We start from the raw sequence: 11265 nt of genomic DNA on the forward strand, positions 1-11265 counted from the left end.
ATTCAAATGTAACGTGACAAAAGCTGACACGTCCGTCACCTAGACTATGTTTGCACTGAAGCCAGAGATAGCTTTCCCCTTTGCACAACAAACTGAGTATACCATATAACATGGGAGAATTATGCAAAGAACACAAATAGGGACAAGAGACTCGCACACATGAGAGAGACTATGGCCGAGAATCTGAAGCCGAACTGTCCGCCCGTGACACAAATCTCCCATCACAATATATATATATATATATATATATTTCATTTGAGTCTACATCATTTTCATTTTTTTTTTTTTGAATTATTGAATTAAATAATTTTATATTAATTATTAATAAGTAATACTATATACGTGTCTCATTTTAAGAGTCTCGTTTACTTTTATTTTTTGAGTATTGATATTTGAATATTAATTATTATATCGAAATATTGTACAAATTAAGAAACAATTGCAAAAATATTTGTTAGTGTCTTATAATAAAGTCATTTCTACAAAAAAAAAAATTATACAACGAAAATGACGGGCAGAGGGATAGTCATTAACATTATTCAATGATTTCATAATTATTATAGTTAATAAAATTATAATTAATACTTATATTAACCAAATAAAAGATATTATTGTATTTATCAAAATTATTATTATATTATTTGTAAAAGTATATTAAACAAAAATTGATATATTTTTTTGGGAGAAAAAATAAATTGCCCACCGTGGGGCTCGAACCCACGACCACAAGGTTAAGAGCCTTGCGCTCTACCGACTGAGCTAGACGGGCAGTTTTTCTTGAGCTTCGACTTTGTTTTATATCATTTTTAGGCTTTGTTTTTATTTTTATTTTTGATTTTGTTTTCTTTATTACTCTTTACATAACTTTTCATTTATCAATTTAGTATGTATAAATCAAAATTTCTATTCTTTTTTTAGAAAAAAATATTTTTTAATTAAATATCAATATATTCTTATTTTTTACTTTTTCACATTACTTCTCAAAGAGTAAAATGGACGTTATATTTCTTTATTATACTAAATATCTATAAAATATTGATTTAATTTATTCTGCAGACAAAAATCAAACAGAAATTTTACTAGTGGGGGAGTATTATATTTGGAGAATCGCAATTTAAAAATTGACATGGGAAAACAATTGAATAATTTTTATAAACATTTGAACCTCTCTATTTTTTTATAAATCTAATGTATGTTAATTATAAATAAATGTATATTTTTTATTTATTTGTATTATACAAAATTTTATCTTTTCCAAAATGTGATTAAAATCATCAATTTCAGTGTAAATATAAACAATTTTAATCATTTTTTCTCTTGTACAAAACTAACAGCAACTACTAATGTAGACTTAACGGACTGTGATGTGGACCAATACAGTCGTGTTCAATACAAACCTCATATATATAATCGGCAGGGTTTACCCTTGTAAGGAAAAGCTTTGTCTCATTGAATAGAGGATACTCAGTTTCGCACAACATTGAAATGGAACATTTTGAGAATAACATAAAATAGTAGAGGATCTAGTCGATTTAGGCTGCTTCCCTTCTATAGTTGCGCTAGCGGCTACTACCAGCCCACTGTCCCACGCATCTAACCAGCTCGCGTGGTTCATCCATTCAACAGAAAACTCTCATTTTTCGATCGCCACAACTCTTACTTTTTAGGGATTCTGGAGCTCTAGTAGGTTTGACTCTTTTGTCGAAGCTAATAACAAGTGCTCCAACATGACCCTCGCCTCACCATGCATAAACTCCCTCAATGAGTGTGCACTGCTTCGTGCCAATTTTCATCTCTCCAGAAACAAGTTTTACATGAATTTTTTTGCCGAGAAGGTTGGGGATTGGCTGATCGAGAGAGAAATGAAGTAAAGTATTTGGGATTGGCTGATCGAAATCCGAACCGTGAGCAGATATTTAGGCCAATTAGCCATCGAACAAGCCTCCTCGTAAAACCAGCTAGCTCCCAGAAGGTTTTGAACCCGGCCGTGTCCTAATTGAACACAACAGTGTTTTCGATGACATTTTGGTGTGAATTACATATACAAAGTTGTCATGTTGGTTCAGATTAGATGTCACATCACAGTCTAATATGTTTATGTCAATAACTATGGTTAGTTTTGTAAGGATGTAAACAAAAATATGTTTAAAATTGTTCACATTAAAACTAAAATTCATGAATTTGTTATTATGGAACCTAAATTGATTCATTTTAGTCTCAATAAAATTAGATTTAATTTATAATTGTATATAGTTTATTGAGATATAAGTTTTAAAATATTTAAGCTATATTCAATTTTTTTTTTAATTTTATATATATATATTCATATTTTAAAATTATCAATAACATCATAATTAATAAAATAATACTATCATTATTCATTGTGGTTAAGTCCCTAAACTATACTACTCCCTTCGTCCCATAACAAAGTATTTATTTTTTTATTTTAGTCTGTCCCATAACAAAGTATCCATTTCTTTTTTTTTTAAGTGATTGTACTATCTAGCTAACATTATAAATATTCTTACAACTTACAATATGTTACACAAATGTCATTACATTTTATATCACACATACTATTAAGGTTATTTTAGTCATTTCTACTTTATTCTTACCACATCCCAATATAATACTAATATTTCTAAAATTACGTGCAAAAAACAAATGAATATCTAGTTATGGGACGGATGGTGTATTTTAAATATGGTGTGATAAAACAAACATTCAACGTGTTAATCGTTTTCGGACAAAAAAGCATTATTTTGTCTAGCAAAATATGATATCAAATTTTTACTTAAACTAGTGATAATACTCGTGCGTTGCACGATTTGTATAAATTGTTGAAATAATATTAAACAAATAATTAATTATATTTACAAATATTTTATAGAAAGATACAAACATTTTAAGACTAATCAACAATTAATATAAAAATTTACTATGTGATCATTTTTTATTGTGTCCCATGAAGATATAATTAGTACTATAAATATATAAGCACAATTTATAAAAGTGCCAATAAACTTCAATACTAATTATATATGTTTTTCTATTATATATTTAAAGAAGAAATTAGTATGCTACAATAATTAACAATGAAATATATTTGTACGTGTAAAATATATCTAATTTTGTAAAGATACATTGAGATTATTTATGTGACAATTTCAAGTTCATACTTCCGATATCATCTTTAATAGTCAAATTAGCATCATATCTACATTAAAAGTTGTGTATAAGATATATAAAAAAATTACAATGTATTATATATATATAGATATACGATATATTATCTTAAATTTACTTCAACGGTATCGTTGTAATGCAAACATACAATTTCGTGAAGTTGGTTTTACCTAAATTTATACAATTGTCAAATGTGACAAGTTCAAATATTCTAAACATCAATATAGTCAATTTGGCCAATTACCAATAGTGCGGAAAAACTTAACAGTCATATAAGAAATAAAAAATTTAACATTTTAAGTTGAAAAAAATTATTAAAAGTACTTCTATGTTGTACAATAATTATATAACAATCTATTTAAAATAATTAGTATAAAGAAATGTGATATAATTAAGTTATTTATACACATTAGAACAACTACTAAAGTAAACTAGAAAATATATTTTAAAAACTTACTTTTAATATTAATTTAACATTAGTAGATATTTATTTATTTTAATTTCATACCGTAAATTTTAGTAAATAAGCAAAAAGTAATTTAATACAATAATAGTATTTATAGTAACTAAGATATTAACTACCATTATTCAAACTTATTTTCTTTAAATAAAATTAGAAAATTAACTTATAAATAAAAGTATTATATATGATTTTAACACAAACTATTTAAATTTTAAAAATTGACTAAAAATTGTTTAAAATTATTCAAATATGTATAATTGAATATAATATACATTATAGATAAAAGTTAACAATAAATTTATATATTAAATATAAAATAATATATTTTAATACTTGTGAGATTGAATATCTTTTGAAAAACTATAAGATAAAAAAATTAAAAAATAAAAAGAACTAATATAAGAATAAAAAATGATATTTGAATCTAGAAATTATCCATTATAAATATTAAATTTACCAAGAAAAAAACTAACCCTAAAATAAATAAGATCTGGCAAAATATATATAAAAAAAATATCATATTAAAATATTTATACATGATAAAAAAGTATAAAAATAAATTCGGTGAGTAAATATCTTCTCTAAAATAGTAAGATAATAAAAATGATGTAACGGGGTAAACTGTATTTTTAGTCCCGTAACTGGACCCCCTTATTATTTTAGTCCCGTAAGTGGAGCCTGTCGCAAACTAGTCCCATAAGTGAAAAATTTTCGCTGTTTTAGTCCTCCGGCGCCGGAGATGCCTGCATGCTCGCCGGAGGTGACGTGTTCGCCAGGTGTCGCTGAGCTGGCGGACACGTGGATTTTTTTTTTTTCATTTTTTAAAATTTTTTTAAATTTTTTTTTTAATTTTATTTGTATTTTTTTATTTTTTTTATTTGGTCCAATTAAAAAAAATAAAAAAAATAATAAATCTACGTGTCCGCCAAGTGTCGCTGACTTGGTGGGACACCTGGCGGACACGTCACCTCCGGCGAGCCACGCGGGCGTCTTCGGCACCGAAGGACTAAAACAGTGAAAATTTTTCACTTATGGGACTAGTTTGCAACAGGCTCCACTTACGGGACTAAAATGATAAAGGAGTTCAGTCATGGGACTAAAAAAACACAGTTTACCCTGGTGTAATGTGATATTTGAATACTTAAAATTAATCATAATTATTAGTATGAAATATATAAAATAAATTACTTATTAGTAAAAAAAAAAAAAAAAAAACCTGCCGAACAAAAAAAAAATTACAATGACTGCAAAATAAGAAAAAAAAACATATCAAAGCATAAAAAGTAAATCACTTACCAATAAAAATTACCTGCAAAACAAATAAAAATCACAATATCGTATCAAATTATTTATATACAATAAAATATATAAATAAAAATATGTTAGATTTCCTATTTTTTTAACACGTACCATAATTGAATATTTTCTCCAAAATGATAGGGTGAAAATGATCTGAAAATACAAATTCATACAACAAGATGCAAGAAATTAACACCAAATTCTACACTAAATTATTTATATACAGTAAAAGTAGAAAATAAAATCGATAGATTTTTTATTTTTTAATATTCACTGTAATCGGATATCTTCTCTAAAATAATTGGATGTAACAAATTGGAGAAAAAAAGATCATAAAATAATGATACAATATGGGATTTGAATGCTTTAAGAACGAATTAATATCAAAATCTATACAGATCAAATAAAATAATTATAAAAAATATAATCTATAAAACTAATAAAATTATTTTTAAACTTGAAAAAGTATCAAAATAGTAAAATTGCACTATTTCTTCTTGTATCTTCATCTTTGTCGTTTTCTTAAATAAAAATAAACGTAAAACTAAAGTAAAAAGAAAACTTATGGAATTTTATGATTGATGTTATTTCCAATGACAGACGAAACAACTGATTGTACTTGACTACTACAGTGAACATCTTACGGCATCATAGAATTAACCTTGTAAATACAAAATTATTAAATAACATAAATAGATCCAATAAATTCCAATGAAAAAAAAAAAAGACTGAAAAATAAGGTACAGTAGCAACTGATTGTTCAAGGACACTGGCAGTGGCAAGTCTGCTAAGTAGTCTTACATTAAAAATAATATGCAAAAAACTATACTGCAAAAGAATAGCATAAAAAATAATTTAGTAAACAGAAAAAAAATCCAAATATTCAAGAAAATATCAGAAATAATAGTAATCAATTCGTTCAAAATATGCAAAGAAATAAGAGAATAAGTTTCAAACTAAATGAAAAATAAATTAGAAATAAATTTTATAAATAAAAAAAAACGGTATATACCCGGTAACACTATTAAAAAAAAAACTATAAAAATTATGTAAACTTCAAACATGTGATTACCTACTGTTATATAAAAATAATGATAAATAACTATATATATATATATATAAATAATGATATCTAATAAATATAAGAATGTAGGAATTAGAGACTAATGTCAAATATATAATATATAAAAAATAAAATGAATAAATAAAACTATGTTAGATTTCTTATTTTTTAATATTCACCATAATCGAATATTTTCTTCAAAATGATCGGGTGAAAATGATCCGAAAATACAAACTCATATAACAATGATGCAAGAAACTAACACCAAATTCTATACTAAATTATTTATATACAGTAAAAATAGAAGATAAAGTCGATATATTTTTTATTTTGTAATATTCACTGTAATCGGATATCTTCTCTAAAATAATTCGATGAAACAAATTGGAGATAAAAGTTCATAAAATAATGACACAATATGGGATTTGAATGCTTCAAGAAGGAATTAATACCAAAATCTATACAGATCAAATAAAATAATTATAAAAAAATATAATTATAAAACTAATAAAATTATTTTTAAACTTGAAAAAAAATCAAAATAGTAAAACTGCACTCTTTCTTCCTGTATCTTCATCTTTGTCGTTTTCTTAAATAAAAATAGACGTAAAATTAAAGTAAAAAGAAAACTTATGGAATTTGATGATTGATGTTATTTCCAATGACAGAAGAAACAACTGACTACCGGACTACTCCAGTGATCATCTTACGGCATCATATTGCAGTTTTCTCTCAAAACGTCGAATTAATCTTGTAAATACAAAATTAGTAAATAACATAAATAGATCCAATAAATTCAAATGGAAGAAAAAAAAAAAAAAAAGACTGAAAAGCGAATTGTTCAACATCATGGCAGTGGCAAGTCTGCTAAGTAGTCTTGCATTAAAAATAATATTAAAAAAACTATACTGCTAAAGAATAGCATAAGAAACAATTTAGTAAATAGAAAAAATCCAAATGTTCAAGAAAATATCAGCAATAATAATAATCAATTCGTTCAAATTATGCAAAAGAAATAAGAGTATGAGTTTCAAACTAAATGAAAAAAAAATTAGAAACAAATTTTATAAATGAAAAAAAACCATATATACCCGCTAACACTATTAAAAAACAACTATCAAAATTATGTAAATTTCAAACATGTGAATACCCACTATTATATAAAAATAATGATAAAAAACTATGAAACAAAAAAAAAAATAAATAAAGATATCTAAAAAATATAAGAATGTAGAAATTAGAGACTCATGTCAAATATATAATATATAGAAAATAAAATATATAAATAAAAATATGTCGGATTTCTTATTTTTTAATATTCACCATAATTGAATATTTTCTCCAAAATGATCGGGTGAAAATAATCTGAAAATACAAATTCATATAACAAGGATGGAAGAAACTAACACCAAATTCTATACTAAATTATTTATATAAAGTAAAACTAGAAAATAAAGTCGATAAATTTTTTATTTTGTAATACTCACTATAATTGGATATCTTCTCAAAAAAGATCGAATGAAACAAATTGGAGAAAAAAGAACTCATAAAATAATGACGCAATATGAGATTTGTAGGATTCGAGAAGGAGAATTAACACGAAATTCTATACAAATTAAATAAAATAATTATAAAAAATATAATTTATAAAACTGATAAAATTATATTTTAAACTTGAAAAAAAAATCAAAATCGTAAACCGGCACTCTTTCATGCATCTTCTCATCTTTGTCTTTTTCTTAAATCAAAATAAAGATAAAAAAAAGACTTATTAAATTTAATGATTGATGTCCTCTCCAATGTTTCGGTGAACATCTTCCGACATCATATTGTAGTTTTCTCTCAAAACATCAAATTAACCTTGTAAATACAAATTTATTAAATAACATAAATATATCGGATAAATTGTAATGAAAAAAAAAATGAAGACTGAAAGGTAAAGTACAATAGCAACTTATTGTTTGATAAACATTTTTCAGTATCATGGTTGCAGTAAGTTTCGTAAGTAGTAAAGGATTTCACCTTCAGACATCTTCCTCTTGCATTAAAAATAATATATAAAAAAACTATAGTGCAAGAATAGCATAAAAAAATAATTTAGTAAGCAGGAAAAATCCAAATGTCAGAGAAAATTGCAAGAAAATACGAGCAATAATAATAATCAATTTGTTGAGAAATATGTAAAAATAATGAGAGTATGAATTTGAAACCAAATGAAAATAAATTAGAAATAAATTTTATAAATGAAAAAACTTTATATACCAACTAACACAAAAAAAAAATAGTAAATATTATGTAAATTTTAAACATGTAAATGTCCACTATCATATATATAAATAATGATAAAAAATTGTAAAACAAAAAAAAAAAAGAAAATCAAAAAATAAAAAAAAAAATTCTCAAAAATATAATAACGTCGGAATTAGAGACTAATGTTAAATATATAATATATATAGAAAATAAAATTAATAAATAAAATATGTTAGATTTCTTATTTTATAATACTCACTAAACCAAATATTTTCTCCAAAATCTTCGGCTGAAAATAATCTGAAAAAACAAATTCATATAATAAGGTTGCACAAAGTTAACATCAAAAGTAGAAGTTAAAATTTATAGATTTTTTATTTGGTAAGACAAATTATTGGATGAAACAAATTGGAGAAAAAAAATCATAAAATAATGATGCAATATGAGATTTGAAGTCTTCAAGAATGATTAATATGAAACTTTGTACAGATCAAATGAAATAATTATAAAAAATATAATCTATAGAACTAATCAAATTATTTTTAAAACTTGAACAAAAATCAAAATTGTAAATCGGCACTCTTTATACATCTTCATCTTTGTCTTTTTTCTTATATCAAAATAAACATAAAATTAAAAAAAAAAAAAAAAAAAAAAAAAAAAAAACACACACACACAATTATTGAATTTGATGATTGATGTTATCTCCAATGAAAGACAAAAGAAGTGACTACCAGACTACTTTGGTGAACATGTTACAACATCATATTGCCGTTTTATCTCAGGACGTCGAATTAACCTTGTAAATACAAAATTATGAAATAATATAAATAGATCAAATAATTTGAAATTGAAAAAAAATAGACTGAAAGATAAAATACAATAGCATTGTTAGATAAACATCTTTCAGCATCATGGCGGTGGCAGGTTTCCTAAGTAAGAACGGATTCCACCTTCAGACATCTTGCTCTTGCATTAAAATTAATATGTAAAAGCTATATTGCAAAAGAATAGCATAAAAAAAATTAAGTAAATTGAAAAAATCCAAATGTTAGAGAAAATTAAAAAAAAAAAAGAACAATAAAAATAATCCATTCGTTGAGAAATATGCAAAAGAAATGAGAGTACGAGTTTCAAACCAAATGAAAAATAAATGAAAAAATGAAAAAATTGTATAGACCCACTAAAACTATAAAAATATTTAAATTTCAAAACTATAAATACTAACTAGTGATAAAAAAAAACTGTAAAATGAATATAGGAATGAAGGAATTAGAGACTGATGTTAAATATATAAAATATGGATATAGAAAATAAAATGTATTGATAAAAATATGTTAGATTTCTTACTTTTTAATACTCACCATAATCGAATATTTTCTCCAAAATGATAGAGTTGAACAAATTTGAAAAAAAAAAAAAAAAAAATTCATATAAGGATGCATGAAATTAACACCAAATTCTACACTAAATTATTTATATACAGTAAAAATAGAAATTAAAATCGATATATTTTTAGTTTGTAATACTCACTATAATTGGATATCTTCTCTAAAATGATTGGATGAAACAAAATGGAGAAAAAAAATCATAAAATAATAATTGAAATATGAGATTTGAATACTTCAGAAAGGAATTAACACCAAAATTTATACAGATCAAGTGAAATATTTATAAAAAATATAATATATAGAACTAATGAAATTATTTTTTGAACTTGAAAAATAATCAAAATCACAAACGGACATTTTTCTCCATCTTCATCTTTGTGTTTTTCTTAAAACAAAAATAACATTAAAGTAAAAGGAAAACTTATCGAATTTCATGATTGATGTCATCCCCAATGCTAGACGAAAAATTGACTACTCGATCACTCCGGTGAACATCTTATGGCATCATATTGGAGTTTTCTCTCAAAACTTTGAATTAACATTGTAAATACAAAATATGAAGTAACATAAATAGATCGAATAAATCCAAATGAAAAAAAAAAAAAGAAAATAGATTTAAAGATAAAGTATAGTAGCAATTGATTGTTCGATAAACATCTATCAGCATCGTGGCAGTGGCAAGTCTCCTAAGTAGTAACGGTTCTAGAAATCTTGCTTCTGCATTAAAAATAATATGTAAAATATTATACTGCAAAAGAATAGCATAAAAAATAATTTAGTAAATTGAAAAAAATCCAAATATCAGAGAAAATTTCAAGAAAATATGAGCAATAAGAATAATCAATTTGTTGATAAATATGCAAAAGAAATGAAAGTATTAGTTTTAAACCAAATGAAAAATAAATTAGAAAATAAATTTTTTAAATGAAAAAACTGTATATAGCCACCCACACTATTACAAAAATTGGAAAAAAAAGAATTATATAAATTTCAAAACTTTAAATACCCATTGTCATATAAAAATAGTGATAAAAAACTGTAAAATGTAAAAAAAATCAAAAGATTAAAAAAATATCAAAAATACAAGAATGCAAGAGTAAGATACTGATGTCAAATATATAATATATAGAATATAGACAATAAAATGTATAAATACAAATATGTTAGATGTCTTATTTTTTAATACTCACCATGATCGAATATTTTCTCCAAAATGATCGTGTGATAAAAATCTAAAAAAAGAATCATATAATAAGAAATTAACACCAAATTCTAAACTAAATTATTTATATACAATAAAAGTAAAAATAAAAATCGATTGATTTTTTTATTTTGTAATACTCACTGTAATTGGATATCTTCTCTTTGGAGAAAAAATATCATAAAATAATGATGCAATATGATATTTGAATGCTTCAAGAAGGTATTAATACCAAAATCTATACATATAAAATGAAATAATTATAAAAAAAAATATAATCTATAAAACTAATGAAAATTATTTTTAAACTTGAAAAAAAAAAATTGTAAACCTACACTCTTTCTGCATCTTCATCATTGTATTTTTTAAACTTATCGAATTTGATGATTGATGTTATCTTCAATGATAGACG

General features: G+C 24.0%; 1 non-coding gene across 1 annotated transcript; it reads right to left on the reverse strand.

Moving 5' to 3' along the window:
• Positions 1-696: 696 nt before the first annotated feature.
• TRNAK-CUU (transfer RNA lysine (anticodon CUU)) lies at positions 697-769 on the reverse strand. The gene has a single exon. It is a non-coding gene; the product is annotated as a tRNA-Lys (tRNA).
• Between the last annotated feature and the right edge of the window lie 10496 nt (positions 770-11265).

Source organism: Andrographis paniculata, unplaced genomic scaffold, assembly GCF_009805555.1.
Source record: "Andrographis paniculata isolate CXL003 unplaced genomic scaffold, ASM980555v1 Contig83END, whole genome shotgun sequence".
Taxonomy (NCBI): Eukaryota; Viridiplantae; Streptophyta; class Magnoliopsida; order Lamiales; family Acanthaceae; genus Andrographis; species Andrographis paniculata.